This window comes from Euprymna scolopes, chromosome 4, assembly GCF_053919585.1.
Source record: "Euprymna scolopes isolate OS-2025 chromosome 4, ASM5391958v1, whole genome shotgun sequence".
Taxonomy (NCBI): domain Eukaryota; kingdom Metazoa; phylum Mollusca; class Cephalopoda; order Sepiida; family Sepiolidae; genus Euprymna; species Euprymna scolopes.
The window spans coordinates 118,479,533-118,500,879 of NC_136485.1; the positions used below are offsets into that span (position 1 = coordinate 118,479,533).

General features: G+C 32.6%; 1 protein-coding gene and 1 pseudogene across 1 annotated transcript in view; both read right to left on the reverse strand.

Moving 5' to 3' along the window:
• The window catches only part of LOC145269267 (uncharacterized), a 700,568-nt gene that overhangs the window by 522,119 nt on the left and 157,102 nt on the right, over positions 1-21,347 (reverse strand). The window lies entirely within an intron of this gene.
• Positions 3,406-3,522, reverse strand: LOC145273635 (5S ribosomal RNA; annotated as a pseudogene).

A 21,347-nucleotide genomic window follows, 5' to 3' on the forward strand; every position in this document is an offset into this window, starting at 1 on the left:
TATAAATAAATGCAAATTAATTTGCAATTACATTTTGAGTGTCACCAGCACTAAGGATTGAAGCTTAAACCCCCTAGAAGACTGTAACTGATAACTGAATTTTACCAGGTACTATATTCATTATGTCATGGGTGCTTGCAGACAATTCTAATATAAATTTTGAGACCCTAAAACCTACTTTAGTTTTAGATGTACAATCTTACTGCATATTACTACTTATATATATATATATATATATATATATATATATATATATATATATATATATATATACCCTATTACTAATTGCTCACTAGGTTAGCATTGCTGGATGGCATCGTCCCATATATATATATATATATATATATATATATATATATATATATATATATATGTTGGATGACCGCGTCCCTTGTTCGAGACAAAGTAGGTAAATTTCACAGTCGGATTTCACCGCGGCTTGCTTGATCTGTTAGTTAATAGACTTTCTTGTGTGTGTGGAAAGGTTGCTTAGTTGGCAGAGTGGTTGCCTCGCAGGCAAGAGGCTCGGGTTTTGAATCCGGGATTCTGATATTTCTTACTGAAGAATGCAAATGAGTGCACAAATTGAGTCATGGACTTCTAGTTTGTTGGTTGTCATGGCTCTTGTTACCTGTGACGTGGTTTGGCTGTGGAAATAATATACACACATATATATATATATATATATATATATACACTAGTACAGAGACCCGACATTGCCCGGTATTCTATGAGGATCAATGAATGTTTCACACCATTAAAATCGGTTAAATTGATCATTTTTCAATTAAATCGATTGATTACTTGGTCTAGTTGGGTACCCACTGTGGTACACCGGGAGGAAATTTATATACCACCCATCAGTTACCTAGTCCATAATACACTGTAGTCGACATTGCACTGTAGAGAACCTACTGTTCATTTTATAACATTACTTTTTATATATAATGGCTTGAATTAAAGTTTAAAATTCAAAAGTCGAATATCATGGTTCATTTGTGCTCTAAACAGAAGCATTCATTTGAACGCACCCCTGTCTTATCAAAAAGCCTACTGATGATTTTATATGCTGGGCTGTTCTGCTTGTGCAATGATAAAACTTTTCAAATGCAATTGTGATGTTAGGCTGCATAAAAGTGCTAATTTTCAAAATCAGACTGTTCCTTATTTAATCGGATATGTCGCTTATCGTTTTTCAATACTTATCAGCGGCATTCCGATATAAAAAAATCTATCTAAGAACACTCCTAGACAAAGTATATTTGTCTGAAATTTCATACTTGCCCCAGACATTTCAGAATCTGTAGAGAAATTACACACACACAAAATGCCTTTAAGATATACATGTACATATACATTATATATATATATATATATATATATATATATATATTATTTTTTAATAGCCTCTCTTTTTGCTTCACCATTTCTTCCTTGTTCTACCTCTCTCCATCCCTCTTGAATTTAATAGATTACAAGTGAAACATGCAAAGTCCCCCGTGATTGCACAGTAAACGAGGCATAAAAAAGTCCATCGCCCCTCCCCCATTTAGCCCCCCAAAGTCCCCAAGGCCTTAACATATTTAAATTTGAGTTCAGCACCATGCAAAACTGCTAAATAGACATACACAAAAAAATTTGGATAAATATGGTGAAATAGACCAAAAATGGAGTGTTTTTATTAGTCCTGAAACAGTCCCTTCTGCACACCCAAAAGTTATCACAAAGAATAGACAAACAAAATTATATAGAAGTCAGTTAGTTACAACTTTTCAGAAAGTTTTATAAAATCCAAGGCATTAATTTTATTTCAATAAGCACAAATGTGTCAATTTTAGCCATTTTAACCCGAACGGGACGTGTAGGAGGCGCAACCGGAGTTTTCCCGGAAAATTCATTCTGTTACATTTTACTCATATCATCTTTAATGTTTGTGCAAAATTTCAAAAAAATCAAAGGCGTAGTTATTGAGAAAAGTGTGGACGGACGAACGGAAGAACGGACAAGGGTGAATTTACAGGTCCATCCTACTTTTGTTGGGGGACCAATAAATCATTTGAGGAGTTACCGCTTATCAAGACTCAAAGGCTACTCAAGGATAAGAATTAAATGAGTCTCAGCTGGACAGAGACAGCACCATAATGATTGGACAAAATTTGGTTATTAAGAGAGCAGGTAGACAAGAATTTATTTACCTTGATCTTTAAAACGAGTATATTGTAATCAGCTGGAAAGCAACCTCTAGGTATTGTATTCCACAAATGGGCAGTTCTTTGGAAAAAAAAACTGTTCATGGAAGTTTTTTTTAGTTTTAGGTAGAGAGAGAAAGGGAGAGAGAAGAAAGGAATGCTTTATATTAATTTACTATTATACAGCAGGAACTTTCTTTGTGTGTGAATTCGCTCCCTATGGACTCGAAAAAAGCTGGGATGATTTTTATGAAATTTCACACGAAGATATTTTATGTGCCTCACTGTGTTTTTAGATAGATTTTGAATTGGAATGTCTTTGATAAGGATCGATAATCGAAATAATTCGAAGAAAGAAGGAACAAGCGATTTTCATCAAAGTTAACATCTTACACACCCTAAAATCACACGTACATTTGAGAAGATTTTATACCACACATGCCGAAAGGCCCGGCGTATAAAATCAACAGTAGGTTCTTTGATATGACAGAGGTGTGTACGAAATGAATGTTTCTCTTTAGAGCACAATTGAAGCATAACAATGGACATTTGAATTTTAAACCATTCAAGTCATTATATATATATATATATATATATATATATATATATATATACAGAAATTCATTTTTATAAAGTCAACAGTAGGTTCTCTTCAATGCAATGTACACTAAAAGGTATTGTGGACTAAGTCACTGCAGGGAGGCATGTGAAGCTTCCTCCTGGTACACCGCGATGGGTACCCAACTAGCGCAGGCAATCAATCAATTTGATTGAAAAAATGAACGATTGTACAGATTTCAATGACAATAAAAACATGGGAGAGTGAAACATTCGTTGATCATTATTCAATCCCGGGCAACGTCGGTTCTCCCTTTTAGTCACATTATATAAATGATGAAGGAAATAGTTTGTCACTTTCTTTCTTACTTTTCCCCCAGTTTATTTTTTCATTGTGCACTTGCGTACGTGTCAATGGCTTCATCACAAGTTGACTTACAAGCAAAATAATTCTCCAATGAGGGACTACGTTTTTTTCATATAGTTTTAAAAGGTTAAAACTTCCTAGACTATATATATAAATATAAATATATATCCATAGCCCTTGAGCCCCTGGAGAGGCATAGGCCATCTACAACTTTTTGTAGATGGTTTTGTAGCGAGGAGTTCTTTTTTACAGGGTGAGGGTGCTCGCCCCACGTCCAACCTTCCCAGAAGGTACATACAGCGCCTAGCCTTCCCAAATGGTCACCCATCTGGTACTGGCCGGGCTCAACGTTGCTTAACTTCGGTGATCTGGCGAGAACTGGTGTGTCAACGTGATTGTACCATATATATATATATATATATATATATATATATATATATATATATATATATATATATATATATATATATATATATATATATATAAAATTCTAGGTTAATATGTTCCAGAGGTGAATCTACCAATGAAGTTTTAATGAGGTAAATGCAAAAGTGCTTGATACAGAAGCAAATCAAGATATACTTTGTATTTTTTTAACATAAACCTTTATATGTTGCGGCATATACATACTTATGTGAAACAAGTAAAAAATATTTATATTCTTTTACTATTTCATGTACACATAATTATATTATAAAATATGTATCAAAAACTTACATACTAAAGAGAATAAAGAGTTATTTAATGCGCGCCCTTTGTATATAAAGTGTTAAACCACAGAATGACATACAGAGGATATACAAAGTTGAAATATGACAAGATATGCGAAGTTTGAAGCAATAGAGATGAAGTTAAGAAATCGATGATCAGACCAAGATGCGCATATAATGAACTGTAAGCAGATATGAATGGACGGCGAAGATTTAGACTAAAGACGATGTGAAAGTGAGTCTAACTTTGTCATTAATTTGTATATATTATTCCGATTGCGCGTCTTGATCGAATAAGTCTTTCTTTATCATTGCAGGTTGATAATGAAGGCTAAGTACATGTAAAGTGCTGTCATTATGTTATTGAGAAAGAAAAATGACGGACTGACATCTGGATAAGGCTGCACCATATCTGCGGAGATGTCACCATTAAATGAGTAATAGGCTCATTTTGATAATGATGATGATGATGATAATGATGAAGTTGAATCTAACACTCAAGTAAAATCACATAATGTGAAATCATTGTTGATAATGAATGATCAATTTGGATGAAGTGATTTGCGGGGAGAGCCATGTCACAATTAGTGGCAACTTATGGCTTTATGTTGCCAAGGTGCTCTTTTGAAACAATTCAGAAAATGTTAAACTTTATAAAACTTCTTAATTTATCAACCTAGTTGAATGAAATGGATTTGAAGCATGCAAACATGAACGATCACTAAAAGGACATATTTTGCCCCAAAACTGTTTTTTTCAACTTCCGGTTGAGTCATGAACTGAACAATATGGCATATGCACACCTTTGTAACATTTGTAAATTTTTAATTAAAAAATAATGGTTTATTTACAAAACGTTTTATTAGTAGCCTAAAAAATCAGCTTTATTTATAAGCACGCTTTAGTATACACACTTTTTTTAAAGTATAACTAGCAGAGAGACCATACGTTGCCGAATATTGAATAATGATGACAATACAATATTTTTATTGTCATCAAAATCGGTGAAATCGACCATTTTTAAATCAAATCGATTGATTGCCTACTCTAGTTGAGTACCCATCGCGGTGTACCGCGAGGAAGCTTCACATGCATCCCTGCAGTGATTTAGTCCACAATACATTGCAGTCTACATTGCACTGTAGAGAATCTATTTATTAAATTATTTTTTTTATATATAATGACTGGTATTAAAGCTTAAAATGCAAAAGTCAAGTATCATACTTCAATTGTGCTCTAAAGAGAAATATTAATTTCAAACACACCGCTATCATATGAAAGAACCTACTGTTGATTTTATATGTCGGACTTTTCGGCTTGTGTGGTATTAGGCTGTGTAAGGTGTTATTTTTCGTTAAAATCGCCTCTTCCTTCTTCTAAAGAATTATTTCGTTTATTAACTTTTGATACTTAGTGAAGATATTCCCATACAAAACATGCCCAAGAACACTGTTACGAACATAAAGTATTTTTGTGTGAAATTGTTGTAATATTTTTGAGTTATAATGGGGCATGATCCCTGACAGTCGGGAGATGTTGCTAGGAACTGACGAATCGAATTAATTCACGTTCTGCTACCAATCAATCAGAAACCAGAATTGCTCCATAAAAATTAAACCTTTTCTGTAGCAACTTCGCATATGTTTTCTCCGTGTCACCACAGGAAGAATGTTTTGCTCTGTGGCTTCCAACTCAAGAACTGTCTACTGAGAACTAGCCACCTCCAGGACTTGTATAGAACAACTAACCATCGGAAACTGTTCTGAAACTAAACATGGCTTACAACTTTTATGAAAAACATGGCTTACAACTTTTATGAAAAACATGGCTTACAACTTTTATGAAAAACATGGCTTACAACTTTTATGAAAAACATGGCTTACAACTTTTATGAAAAACATGGCTTACAACTTTTATGAAAAACATGGCTTACAACTTTTATGAAAAACATGGCTTACAACTTTTATGAAAAACATGGCTTACAACTTTTATGAAAAACATGGCTTACAACTTTTATGAAAAACATGGCTTACAACTTTTATGAAAAACATGGCTTACAACTTTTATGAAAAACATGGCTTACAACTTTTATGAAAAACATAGCTTACAACTTTTATGAAAAATTGATCCAGCCGTTCTCGAGTCCATAGAGAACGATCTCACACATAATGGCGTAGCTAAAGTAAACGTCACCTGGGGAAGTCTGCTCAAATGTCACTTCACTGACATTGTGTCACTCCTCCTTTGCTGCCAACCGGATCGCCCCCCCCTTAGATACAACACACACACACACACACACATATATATATATATATATATATATATATATATATATATATATATATATATATATATATATATATATACTAGCATTTCAGCCCGGCGTTGCCCGGGTGTTTGGAGGTATATGTTGAGCAAAAGAAAAAAAAAGCGGACAATCTTTTTAACTTTGACCACTATTATGACCCCTTAACATTTATTCTTTTGGGCTCAAATCAAGTTATAAAGTTAGATCCATGTCCAAGGGACCTATATCTAAAATTTCAAGTGTTTAGACCCTAAATAGGCGGATGAGTTTGGTAGAGTTCTCAAAGGTAAAATCGTTGCACTTTCACCCCTTAACAGCCAAATTTCTGGCCGAAAACGGATTACAAAGATTTTACCAAATCTCAGCACCATATATATCAAATTTAGAGTCTGGAGACTTAAAATTGACAGAGTTATTGCCTAGGAAAATGTACACAGACACACACACAGACACGTTCACTTATATATATATATATATAACCACTTAATCCCTTTTCCAATTATTTTTCACAGTTAAAAAAAATGAAATGAGTGTCATCAAATGATTTCAAATGTACTATTAAAAACTACAAAAAATGCAGGGTTTAGAGTTTTCAAGAATATCGGCAAAAATATTCTTCAGTTAATAATTAAAAAAAGAATTAAAGAGTTTCTAATATTTTAGAAAAGATTAAAAACTTAAAAACTTTACATAATATTTGATAAATAAATCCTATTTTCAGACGATTTTCGCACCTTAGCCTGATTGCAACTCCACTCTTGCTGTAACTAAGGGCGGACCGCCCCCAAACCCTTCTAGCTACGCCACTGCTCACACATACACACAGAGACAAAATTCTTTTTGTATAATAGTAGAGAAATATGTTTGAAAAAAGGATATTCAAAAGCATTGATTTATCATCACTAAATTTAATATTTTGAAAAAGTATTACTTTAAATATTTACTAAAACTACGTTTTAAATATTGTATTTTCTGCTATACAAACTTTTACTTTATCATAAACAGTAACAACCTGAAGTTAAAAGTTAAAAAAAAAATATTGTTTCTTCTTCATCTTCTTTTATTTAAACTAATAAATAAAATATTGACCAGGATTAAATATTAAAATCGATTGAATTTTTTTCTTCTTTTCATGAATATGAATAATATATTTGGTGAATAAGCCTTATGAAATAGATTGCTTTGTCTATCTTTAATTAAAAATGCAAATTCTAGCAAATAAAATAGTGGAAAAATCTTATTTTAATTTATATATCAGATTATTGTTTTCATAAAAAAGCATTAAGCTCTAAAACCGGGAATGTTGTATCTATCTCCCTCTATCTGGTCGGGCTCCTTGTCTTGCCCATTCTAATTCTCTTTCTCCAGATTTCCCTGTCTTCCATCAACTGCCAAAGATCTTCAGGATAACAGTGTGCATCATGTGCAATTTGTTGGATGTACGTGGATCTAAGTCTTCCTATGCTCATCGCTAATGTTGTGAAGTTCACAGCAATACATTTCTCAATAGCTCTTGCTTGCTTCTCTGGCAGTGATCGGCAAATCATAGACATCACTCCATGATGGTAGTAGATATAGCTGGTAGGTTACCATAAAGTTGCTGCTTCGTGGAATGATCTTGCCAAGATATATTTAACTATTCGTACCATACGGGTGTACATGCCTTCTAGCTTTCTTTCCAATCTTTTTTCGAGTGTTCATGTTGTAGCACTTTAAACATTGCTCTAAAGAACTGCCTTGTCAGTTAACTTTAAAGTTTATACTGACTCCAGCTTATACCATGCAGCCTATGCTTTTAAGACGCGAAATGGAATGTCATATAGGTAGAAATAAAAGGGAAATTTATGATTTATGATATAAATTTTCAGACAAAAACTACTCTATGTTTTATTTATAAGAACATTTATTGACTGATAAATAATTATATTTCTGATGCAGTATGGGCAAATAAAATGCGACTACATTCGCTTTAAATAATGGCAAGATACAGATAATACGCCAGACAATATGGACAAAACCTTTTTGCTTCCCATTATGGGCATTACCTTATCTCTCTTGTAAGTTACTTTCAAATATTCCTTTTGAAGTAGAAACAAGTAGATGCAAAAATTAGATTATGAAAGCACGTAATTGTTTTTAATGAGGAAACAGCATGGCCATAAATATAGCAAGTCCATTAATAATCCTTCTGCAAATTATGCAGATTCGTTTGTCTTTCGTAAGAATATAGTTATAAAATATCCACAGAATTCTAATTATTATTATTATTATTATTATTAAAACTAATTATGTGGCAAACAACATTAACAGTGACATTATCTTCTAATATTTGTTACTTTCCTATGCGTGGCATTACTAATGGTATAAACTAATATAATCTAAGTTGATTATTACAAGTGAAAAGTTCCCCCCCCCACATATGCTTCTTTGCAGCACATATATTCTATCGTGCAAAACAGTTGAAGCCGTGGTAAGTACCTGATGCTGATGGTGGTATCACGTTAGTTGTTGCACTGACATATTGTGCATGAAGACAGGCCGATTTCCATAGTTTTTTTTTTTTAAATATAAATTATGTCCATGTGGAGAAAGTTCATTGATGCAATGGAGAGTGCCTATTCATTTTCCTCCCCAGAAGGTTTAGTGAATTGAAAAAAAAAAAAATCAATGTTTGTAATATGGGGGAAGTCCAATTTCCTAAAATAGGACACTCTGGATTGAGACAAAAAAAGCAAAAATTGCCTCAGTCTAGAAAGATTCCTCTTTTACTCAGCGGGAACAGATGATAATAGGGTAGTATAAGAATGTTTACTTCTCTCCCACGGTGGGAAGATGTAACACAAGGTCGGAAAGTCGGATTTAAAACCAGCGCTCTAGAGCAAACGATCTATGGTCGAATCAAAATTATTTGGGAAGTTCCATTGGCATTCCCAGATGAGGGCGTCTCAGGTGATTAGCAATAAAGTAATTCCAGCTCAAAGGGCGAGAAGGTAAACTCTTGGAAGGTGGTCCTTTCAGAAATTCCAATCCCCATAGTTTATACCGACAGAGAACTAGGTTCGCACCAGAATGCCCAAAACTCTAATTTCTGTATGAAGCCATCACTCGGAAGTCTAATATGATGTGTTCTGACACCAACAACCGTATTTAGAGACAGGATAATCATTTTCTTTTAGATAACTTGAACATTTTGGAGCATTTTCGACCTAAACCTATATTAATAAAACAGTAGATGTATGTATGTATGTGTCTGTGTGTGAAAAATATTTATCCAACAAACTTATAAACTACTGGTAGCATAACAGAAATTAACAGGAAATAGTAATAGTTTTAAATTCATTTCTATTATACTAGTCTGATAAAAAAAAATAACGAAAAACAAAAGAAAACGTTATATTTAGAAATTAATGATAGCTTAAAAGAAGCGACTAAGACACCATCTTAAACATGGCAATTATAGGCAGTAAAGGCTGATTATAAAACTACATCAACATTCTGATCCACATCTGGCATCAATTGAAATGACTGGCTCTCGTCTTCAGGAGGCCTCAAGTTTTGACAAGCTTCTGGGCTTAACCATTACTCCTGATCTTAAATGGAACACGTACATCAAATCTGTTGCCAAGGCTGCTGGAAAAATGGTGGGATCTTTCTATCGATCCTGTAAATATCTCACTGCTGATGCTATTCTCTATCTATATAAGAGCCAGGTACGTCCAAGGATGGAATACTGTTGCCACATCTGGGCAGGAGCTGCTAGAAAGGACTTGTCCTGCCTTGATAGAGTTCAAAATAGACTTCGTAGTCTCGTAGGAGATGTCCTTTTCTCTTCCTTGCAACCTCTATCTCACAGAAGAGATGTTGCGAGTTTGTCTTGATGTATCGTTATTTTCATGGAAAGTGTTCGACTGAGCTTCAGTCTATGGTCCCCCCTCGCCAAACTTTCACAAGAAACACTCGTCTAGCTGTACACACTATCAATAATCCCCCCACTCTTTATCTGTGCCTAAACCTAAACGTAGATTCCATGAACAAAGCTTCTTTCTTAGAACTGCACGCCTGTGGAATTGTCTTCCGTTTTCCTGCTTCCTGGCTGACTACGATATGGTTGTGTTCAAGTCTAACGTAAATAAGTTCTTGATTAGCCGTTCTATATAAGTTATCAAATTTACCAAATTTTCATTACTAATGATTACTATGTTGTCCAATTTCTACTGTACACTCTTTAACTCTTGGCCTTGATAAGTGGTGATGCCTATGTAAAAAAAAAAAAGAAATCAATTCTGGTTATAAAAATAATGGATACAACTTCTGGAAGGCCCCATGGAAGTCATCTTGCATGAGCTTTTCAATGGCATTTGTCACAGCCTCTGCATATCAATTGTCTCATACGTTTTCAATGAGGTTAGGGATTAAGCAAAAGTCACAGGGAGTAAACTCTAGTGTATAAGGAGGATGAGGACTGTCTAGATGCCCACCTTGGTCAAATAGTTTGTGACAAGAACGGAGTTGTAGTGCATTGTCCCGGTGGAAATGTCATTAATCCAATTTGAAAAGTGCAGGCTTCTTTAATGGAATCTCTTCCTAATATCCCTTAAAACCTCAACATAGTATTCCTTGTTGACTGTCAGTCCAGTGGGAACTCAGTGCATGTAAATTATGCTTATGCTGTCAAAAAGGGATGATCATAAATTTTTGGGTGGATTTGCTTTGTCTAGCAATCTTGGGTTTAGAAAAGCTAGCATGCTTCCACTGGAAATTCTGTCTCTTAGTCTCCGAGTCGTAGTAGTAGATCCAGCTTTTATCACAGGTCACCAGAGTATCAAGAACTGCGGGATCTGAATTGATCAGGTCAACTATCTTATGACAACGTCTTTTCTTTCTGATCTTCTCTGAGCACCTTTGGGACAAACTTTGTGCAAATCTTATGCATATTTCACTCCTCGTGAACAATCGTGTGTACAGTTTCCACACTGACATCAAACTGTGCACTTATTTTCTGAGCACCTTTGGGACAAACTTTGTGCAAATCTCATCATCCTTCACAGACTCCCTGCTTTCCTTTAATATCTTCTGTTACTCAAAAACTGATGCTTGATTCATGCAAGATGGTCCAAATATAGTCTGAACAATTCCATACGTTGTTGTCATTTTTTCTAAATTTAAAACGGAATCTTATCGTTCTTCTAAAGTGTCTTTACATCCCGATTGTATTTTTGAAATTCACTAGCTTTGACACTCAGGTTTTAGTAGGATGTATTCTAATTCCTCCTATAGCTGTTCCTTTGAACCTGAACTCATGAAAATTGGTCGGTCATCTAATAAAATGTATAGCAATAAAATACTGAATTTTAAAGAGTCTACTACAATTTTAAATGCCTCTAAAAAAAGTCTGGAAACTTATTTAATGCACACTATATGTAAGAACTCCAAGTAAAAAAAGGACATTTATGAGCCTTCAAATTAGTCATTCTGGATTGAGATCAAAAAATCATTAAGAAAACTTTTAGAAAACTTAAATAGCTTTGCCCTTCAGAAATATATTATACAACTTATGTCTGTCGTGCTGTCAAGAAAAAGACACTTGGGTCGATAATATTTGAATATTCTTTCTAAGTGTATTTTAGTTCAAAGACCAATACTTTTTCAAACTGATTCCTTTACATGTCACTGTCAAAGCTCTTTAAGTCGATGTTAAAGTTACAGGAATAGTTAGACAAAGGGTTTGTTATTAACATGGGAAAAATCGAACGTTCCAAAATAAGAAACTATGGAAATACAAAAAAATAAAATTTACCTGTCTAGAAAGATTCACAAACCAAAAACAGAAAATGAAGTGTAGTAATAATAATAAAGTTATTATATGTTCATGGCGAAAAAAGTTTCATATGTAAAGCACAAAGAAGAAAAATGCTATGAGTTCTTGTCTAAGGGAGACAAATATTATTATAGCCTTATGTATAACGTTTTGAGTTTTGAGTAATTTGCTAAGCTTTGCATTATTTAGAACGAATTAAATCCATGATTGGTAATGTATCATTACAGTTAAGCGTGAATCCAGGTGCAAGGAAGTTGCCATCTGTAAAAGATGTCTACATGTCGATGAAAGTCGCCAGTCCGATAGGTTTTCAGACATAATCAGAACAAAATAGTAATCTATCAGACATACTGGATTCGAATTAGTTCCCCCCCCCTATTTTTCTCACACTACGTCATTGGCAGGAATATATTTTACTTTGTGAAATTTATTTCTGAGAATATTGAAAAAAAATACTTTTGGTCGATACTTTTGTATTTTCTTTGTTCATTATGATTTAAGAGGAGAAAGAAAGGTTTTTCTCCTTAAATACGTTTCCTTTGGAAACATGGAAAGGCATAATCTATTAAAAGCTTGAAACTTATGGATGTTAAAAAAATTCCTTGCCAGAATTAGGAGGAGGTTCAGCTAATATATATATGTTCTTGATCTGTCTGTTATTTGTGTACCAAAAAGAGGTGCTGCAGCTATTCTGATTGACAAGCACTAATACGATTGTTTATAGGGCTTCTAAGAACAAGTTCTCACCTCATATAGAAACTATTTTTAATTAGCGAAATACAATACAAGAACCATTGAGTAATCCAGTTTACCAAATTTACACTACTAACGATTACTTTGATATTGTCCCGTGGACTACTGTTCACTCTTTAACCCTTGTCCACAAGTGATAAGTAGTGACTTCTATGTAAAAAAAAAATGAGTATTCTGATTCCGGGATTCTTATCCTCAGCTCTCAAAATCCACAGATATTAGAGCATTCCTGTAATGATCTGTTCCCTGTTAATTGTGGTGTCATGCTTTTCATACGCAGTTCTAGGTCAACCCTCCAAGGTTTTGCCTTCTCTCTTTGAAAACTGGTTAGTTCATTGCTAATCGCCTTAGGCGCCCTTACCGAGAAATGCCGACCGGGTTGCTTAGACACTTTTTGCAGGTCAGAGTACTCCTACTCGGGGGCGCTAAATTCGCAACCCCGCATTCCATACTGGTGTCACAGTTCTTGCAGTAGGAGAGAACTAAATACTTTCAATCAGTACCAGTACTTAATTTTTGCAATCGTACAAGCATCTACTTCATCTTGCATTCAAATGATATGGTCACTATAAGTAAACTTCTCTACAGCTTAAATACTTTCACCATCCGTAAATAATACATTCTTTTACGCAACAACTTACGTCTGTCCTGCTGTCAGAAGCAATAAGACACTTGGGTCGATAATATTTGAATATTTTGCCAATTGTATTTCGGCTCGAAGACCAGTACTTTTTAAAACTATTTCCTTGCAAGTCACTGTCAGACCTCTTTAAGCTGATGTTAAAGTTACAGAAATATTTGTAAAATCGAATGTTGCGATTCTATCCACTTCTACTTGTGATTCTGTTTTTTTGTTTTTGTTTTGTGTTTATTTTTGTTTTAATTTTAATCGATTTTATTTGAAGCTGATAGTTTTTATATTGATTTTTATTGTCTCACTTTTTCTAAATATATCCGCGTAGGCTTTTCTCTCTCTTTTTTAAAAGCAATTAGTCAAATACTTTTTCTTAAAGAATGATAAGATTACAAGATGGAAGTGAACAGAACGAATCTCTCTTAAAAATAACTTCTAATACATAAAATTAAGTCATGTGGATCCTCGACTTTTGTTATCTGTAGCTTACGCCCAACAAAATCAATATTTTATTCTGAATAGCTATTTTATTTTTTGACCGTTGGTGCATGTTTAAAAAATAGCCTATCATTCGAATTTTTTTTTTTATCTACTCTGATTTACTTCCCTCAATAATCAGAACCAAATAGTGATCCATCAGGCACGTTCGATTCGAATTAGATCAATTTTTTGCTGTATTTGCTTAGTTCATTATAATTTAAAAGAAATGCCAACATTTTTCTCCAAAAATTAGTTCCATCTGGCAACATATAAAGGCCTCATCTATAAAAAGTCTGAAAGTTATGGAAGTTATATAAGTCAGATGCAGCTATATATATATATATATATATATATATATATATATATATATATATATATATATATATATTTCTCTTGGTCTGTTTTTCTATCAATTTGTCATTCCGTTTCATTTTTCCTCAGAAACTACTGATTTGATCTGGTTGAAAGTTTGTATGGATATTTGTTATATCGAGTTGAAGTAAGTATCCATTCGATGCACATAAAGTACTCATTTTAATTCAATGGGCTATAATTTTACTCGTTTTTAATAGGTTAAAAAATTATATACACATATGTACATATATATATATAAACACTTATAGATTTTGGGGAGGAAGCATAATAGTTTGGAGCTGAATGGCTTCTTCAGGACTGGACTGTGGTACACATGTGAGGGCAGAATGAACTCTACAATTTATGCTAACATGCTGGACCAGTTTTACCAAACCTATGATACTAAAATATTTGATAATAACATTCCAAGTGATGTAAATTTTCAACAAGACCATTCCCGATGCCATTCGTCATCAGTTTTAATAGGTTGTTTTGAGAAAAAAAGAATTACAGTGATGAAGTAGCCCCCTCAATCCCCGGACCTAAATCTCATTGACACTTTGTGGTCCCATCAAGGGAAAAAGTGAGAATACAGAAATGTGCAAAAAAAAAAAAAAAAAAAAAAAATTGATGCCAAACTTCATGAGGAGTGACAGAAATAGATCCTACCACCTGCAACAATTTAGCCAATAATATGCAAAAACGAATACAAGCTGTTATAAAGACAAAAGAGAGACATGCCAAATATTGATTGTTGTTAAAATAGATTTATTAATGTTTACTCCACTATTCTTAACCTTTAAATATATATAAGTTTGAATCACGATTTCAATTTTCATTTGTGCTCCATAATTTTCACCAAAGCTGTATATATATATATATATATATATATATATATATATATATATAGTAAGTTATAAAATATATATGGCGATTAAGCTACACTGAATATTCCGCGTTTCATCCACTCTAGGATTCTTAAGAATGAAACGCAGAATATATGGTGATTAAGCTATACTGAATATTTGAAACCCGGAATATTCAGTGTAGCTTAATCGCCATATATATTTTATCACTTACTAACTAACTCTACCTACGTATTGAGCACTGTTGAAGTAAATAATTATAGTTTACGCATAAATTTATATTTTCGTATATAAATTTGTGTGAGTAAATGAAGTAGTTTTATTATATATATATATAATAAATTCCACAGCCAAACAACGTCGCAGCCACAAGAGCCGGTTTGTTGACTGTAATAGCTCTTGTTTGGCTGTGGAATTTATTTTATATAATCTCTCACATTCTGAATATATATATATATATATATATATATATATATATATATTAAATTTATTTATACAAACATTGATGGCTACATATGTGCATACATGTTTCTGTAATCACCCGCATTGGGGGATTATGTCTTCAGGCTAAGAATTATCATTGAAAACTGATATTTCAAACAAAAACATTTTCTTATTTCGTTTACAAAGTTAGAATGTAACATGGGTGGGAGTTATAGCAATTGAATTTGCTAAGACCCATACCAATGCCTCCGATGAGGATTTTGAAATTATTATGAAATGCAGCACAACTGTCCTAGTCTATAATGGAGAACAGTGGGCTAAAATTGGGCAAAACGACTTTTTCGGGGTATCAATGGGATCGCTGGACTCTGCAGAAGCAACAGATATCGTTGGACTTTATATCACTTATAATTTAGCAAAAACTAACACTATTGGTGGAAGGCACATAGGCTTATATCGTGATGATGGGCTTATAATAGTGAGAAGCGCCACAAGTGTTAAATGTGATCAGTTTAGGAGGGCAATTCATAGGGACATGAAAGATTTTGGCCTAAAAATAGAAGTTAATACTAACTATAAACAGGTTAACTTCCTTGACCTTACTTTAGATCTTGATTTAAACACTTATAAACCCTATATTATTTTGCCCTATATATTTTTTCACGCCTTTTAACATTTCCTGTATGGGTCATTTTGACATTTGTTTTTCTAATTTATATTTAATTCTATCACCATTTAATTTTTTTCCTTTTCTTCTTCCCTGGTCTTATTTTTTTATATTTATGTCTCGACAGCAGTGTGAAAAGCATATCTTATTTTTCTTTTATAAATATTATTGGAAGTTTCCCCTTTTTCCCTTGTACATATTTGTGAATTATTCCATGAATTTCGGCCTTTGGATTATTTTGGACCATTTTCCAATTACGGGATTTCCTTGGATTTTACATGCGCAAATGGAAATTCAATTAACTTTCTTGAAGTTATATTTTTGGATTTTACAGTCATTGGATTATTTATCTTTCACTAGACTATACATTCACGTGTAATCACCTTTTTCTTCATCATATTTCCTCTGCTTCACTTTTTTGTTATCAAGTAAGATCTTTAACTTACTTGTTGTTTCATCAAATACGTTTGTATGCAAAATCCGATCCCGCATTTTGCTAATTCCTACCTTATGATGAGAAGGAAAGTATTTCTTCGAAACTCCGCAAATTAAGGACTATCCACTTATCAAGTGTTTCCTTTTCAGATTAAATATGTTTTTAACTCTTTTTCAAAGTGTTTTAACATGTTTTATTAATCGTTTACTCATTATATATATATATATATATATATATATATATATATATATATATATATATATATATATATATACACACACAAATACACATTTGGTCCGGACTAATAGATATAAAGTTGACCTGAACAGGAGTTTTGTGCGACAAGGTGGTTGACGTAGCTAGCTTTTGACAAAAGCTCTCGTTCACAAATGTTGCATTTCCAGCTCTGTGTGTCATGGTTAAGACCATCAATTAAACCTTTGCAAAGCTCTCGTTTCAGATTGCTGTGAGCCTGCTTTCTTTTCTCTAGAGCATCACATCTTTCATGTACAAGCTTTCACCACTTCGGCCTTTGCAGAGAAAGTTCTTCCCATGTGTCGATGTCGATTTGTAAGATTTTCAAATTATTCTTTGTAGAGTCCCTGAACCTCTTCCTAGGTTTGTGTTGAGGGCGCTTGCCATTTTCCAGGTCCCCGTAAAAAATTTGTTTTGGCAGCCTACAATCTTTCATTCGAACCAAGTGGCCCACCCAACGCATGTGAGATCTGATTACAAGGGTGTCAACACTAGAGCAACATGCTCTCATAAGGACTTCGGTATTGGGTACTTGTGCTTGCCACTTGATGTTTAAGATACGTCTCAAGCAATTTTGGTGAAATCGTTCAAGCTATTTAATGTGCCTTTGATGCAATGTCCATGTCTCTAATGAATACAACAGAGTTGTTAGCACACAGATCTTGTAAACGCATATCTTAGTTCTACCTGTGATGCCACGATCAGACCACACTCTCTTCTCCAACCTTCCAAAAGCTACAGATGCCTTCTGAGTTCGCCTGTGGATTTCCGTGTCGAGACAGCCATCCCTCGACAGAGAACTACCAAGGTACACAAATGAATCAACTACTCCCAGTCTAGCACCACAGACAATGTTATTCAACTCCACATATGACTGGCCCGGTGCAGGAGTGAACATCACCTTCGTTTTAGATGGACTGATTCTCAGACCAAAGACAGTGCAGGAGTCAGCAAAGCTATCCATTATATGCTGCATATCAGTATCAGTGTGCAAAATAAATAAACAAATATAAAATATATATGCGTATATTTCGACAAAATAGAGAAATAAAAAAAGGAACAAATCAAGTTATGTGTTCATCAACGTTTCGTATTTATTGTGAAAATTTCTCTGGTTGATTGAAATTAAGAAAACAAAACAAATATATATTACAAATATTTGAAAAAGTTTTGTACGTAATAAAATGTATGCCCCTGTTCCATTTCAGAAACGGAAAATGTCGTTGGAAATTTTTAAAAAACGGTTGTGCATAGCATTTAATTATAGACATTATAGAAAAACCTAAATTAATTAATACATATAATCAGTCATACATAAATTTCAGTTACATATCTATATTTGAATTATAACGGACATATTTGTAGCAAAAGAATATGAATTGCATCATATCTTTTAAAATATATTAACGACGATAATACAGTTTAAAAAGTCTTACTCTCTTTCACAATCTACACCTCTCTCCCCGTTTTTTGGGATTTTATTCTTTTGCATTTCCAACGACTTTATTTCGTTCGAATATATATTATAGCTTTACCAGCATTGCTTCAAGCAAACTACCATTTAACCTTAATTTTGTAAAATCTAATATAAAGTTTTGTCTGGGAAAACAAAGCACTGTGTACAAATGCAAATCAAAACACTGAACTGTGTTTTAAAAAGCCGATTCTCACAGCTATCAGTATATAATTTCAATTGACATTATGCAGGAGTATGATCATCGATCGATACCTTCGGTTTCACAGTAGCGCTGGAAACTCAATCTGCAGAGCAATACTACTGAATGTAACAGATTCTTGTCGTGGTTTTGATAGTCTCAGCCAATACAGAAGAATATTATTATACATATTAATATACATATATATTTATAAATTGAAATTTATAAATATATGCGCTCTTATACAAATAACTGAGTACTCTAGTTTTTCTCGCATAACCCGAATATATATATTTTAACAAAAACCAAAACATCAAAGAATGGGTTGATAGCAACAAATAGTCTATCTCAATTATGAAATATAATTTTGTAGCTTATAGTTAAAGTAAGTCATCTCTTTTTGGCTTAAAATTTATTCGTATATAAACGATTACTGAATTATATAAACCCAGTAAAATTCGTAATACTACAAATAAGAGATTATATATATATATATATATATATATATATATATATGCTTTTTGTTTACTCCTTTATCCGTTTTCAGACAATTCAATCCCTGAATTTGGCTCTAACCTATGAAGATGTTAAACCGACCTATTTGTTTTTGTTCCAAAGAATTTGAATTTACAATAGCTACGACTGAAACGCATTCGAAAATGTGTAGCCATGTCATGCGACTAAAAATAAAGCCATTTACTTTAAATAAATAACTATTATTGAGCACGATTATAGACAGTTAATATTCTCTGGATTTTTACTGAAAGATACAAACCTTACCAAGATTATATAGCATGATTGGAATGTGACTCCCTTTTAGTAAATACTTGTAATTTATTACTGAAATATGAATTTTACAAGAAATAAATGTAGTAAAGAAGTGTACCGCATGAGATTTTATTTTGGATTTTATATGGGTTCCAGCATTCGATACTAGGTTTTCAAGATGCTTGGAAACTGCACCAACTGATTTCACAAGGAATCTGTATTTAATTTTATCACTCATGAGTAAACATTTTTCAAAATCGAAAATTATTTGAAGGTTAGGGTTAAATAGATGGACTGAAAGATAAATGGTGATGTAAGCTATAAGCTACAAGGAGATTTATTATCTCCAGATATCACCGATTTAAACATCACTTGGCCCAGAAAACTGCATTTTTCACATCGTCAGAAATATCGCTCATCGAATGCATGAATTAACGGAAAAATAAAACGGCAGCCTCACAATTCTCGCTCCAATCATCTCCGCTGTTTATTTCTTGCCAGCATTATATTTCAGTAATATTATTTATGAAGTTACTTTCCAATCACATTGTACATATACAAGCTTTCTTCAGTCTTGACAGGCTATGGATACGCACTCTAAATGGGGTTCCTGAGCATGGCATTTCTTGTGAGAAGAGTTACCTAATCTCCAACAACACCTCTCCTTGTTAAATACTAATTGACAGTGGAGATTAAGGACGTCTTGAAAGAATGCCCAGATAAGCAGGGAGCACATAGAATTCCTAAATAGTAACCGATCTATCACTAACTATGCTCAACATTGCTTAACTTTGGTGATATGACGAGAACTGGTATGTAATCAGGATTATGCTATATATATATATATATATATATATATATATGTATATAACACGCACATATACATATATATATACATATATATGCATGCATACATATATATACATATATATGCATACATACATATATACGTATGTATATACATATACAGACACACACATATATACATATGTACATAGATATACACAGACACACACATAAATACATATGTACATACATATACACAGACACACACATATACATATACAGACATGATGATTGCAACACACATATGTACATACATACAGACACACACACATATATATATATATGTACCTACATATACAGACACACCCACACATAGACATACATATATATAAACATGCATATAGATAGACATACATATTTACATAAATATATATACATACAGACACACACATATATGTACATATGTATATATATATATATATATATACACACAGACACATATATATGCATATATATATATATATACGCAGACACATATATGCATATGTATATATATATATATATATATATACACACACACAGACACATATATATGCATATGTATATATATATATATATACACAGACACATATATATGCATATGTATATATATATATATATATATATATATATATATATACACAGACACATATATAGGCATGTATATATATATATATACACATACATATATATGCATATGTATATATATATATATATATATATATATATACACCGACACATATATATGCATATGTATGTATATATATATATATATATATATATATATATATATATATACACCGACACATATATATGCATATGTATATATATATACACAGCCACATATATATGCATATGTATATATATATACACAGACACATATATATGCATATGTATATATATATATACACAGACACATATGCATATGTATATATATATATACACATACACATATGCATATGTATATATATATATACACATACACATATGCATATGTATATATATATACACATACACATATATATGCATATATATATATATATATATATATATACAGACACATATATATGCATATATATATACATACACAGACACATATATATATACATATATATATATACACAGACACATATATATGCATATGTATATATATACACAGACACATATATATGCATATATATATATACAGACACATATATATGCATATATATATATATATATATATATATACACAGACACATATATATGCATATATATATA